This window comes from Buceros rhinoceros, unplaced genomic scaffold (assembly GCF_000710305.1).
Source record: "Buceros rhinoceros silvestris isolate BGI_N320 unplaced genomic scaffold, ASM71030v1 scaffold25560, whole genome shotgun sequence".
Classification (NCBI taxonomy): Eukaryota; Metazoa; Chordata; class Aves; order Bucerotiformes; family Bucerotidae; genus Buceros; species Buceros rhinoceros.
In genome coordinates this window covers 6,315-6,859 of record NW_010391708.1, presented here as the reverse complement: position 1 = coordinate 6,859, position 545 = coordinate 6,315, and the positions used below count along the sequence as shown (strand labels likewise).

Sequence of the window (545 nt, the reverse complement as noted above, 5' to 3'; positions counted from 1 at the left end):
TGGAGAGCCCACCACGAGGGCACCAAGCCGCAGAGCCGGCAACGCCAGACCCGTGAGAGGATCTGCCTGCAGGGAGGGGGGTGTAAGCACCGGGACACAGCACTCACCCTGCCCTGCTGCCGCCTGCCCAGCCTCAGCTGCTCCATCCCCGTGACGGCACCTTTACTCCTGCCCACATCCTCTCCTGGCAGAGGATGAGGAATGATGAAAGCTCCTCGCCATCCTGCTCCCCATCCTGCGAGGCCCAAAGAGAGCTCTGCTGCCTTTGAAGTCGCTTTCAAAGGCTCTCAAAACGAAGATGAACATGGTTTTGATTTGCAGCTTCTTTTACAGCATTATAAAAACAGCTGCGAACTCGAACCAGAGACATAAAATAGCAGGCGGCAAGCTGTGCCACGCAGGGAGAGCTGAGCTGGGCCAGAGCTGGCGCCAAGTTCCCGTGCTCGGCATTGCCGGGCAGGGAGACAGCCCTGGCCGAAGGGTGCAGGCAGGTCCCACAGACTCAGTGCCGACGGGCACCTGCATGGCCCCCAAGCCGCCGGTCA

General features: G+C 60.9%; 1 protein-coding gene across 1 annotated transcript in view; it reads left to right on the top strand.

The window, feature by feature from the left end:
- Positions 1 to 545, top strand: part of LOC104499295 (protein Wnt-2b) — a 4,135-nt gene that overhangs the window by 1,222 nt on the left and 2,368 nt on the right. The window lies entirely within an intron of this gene.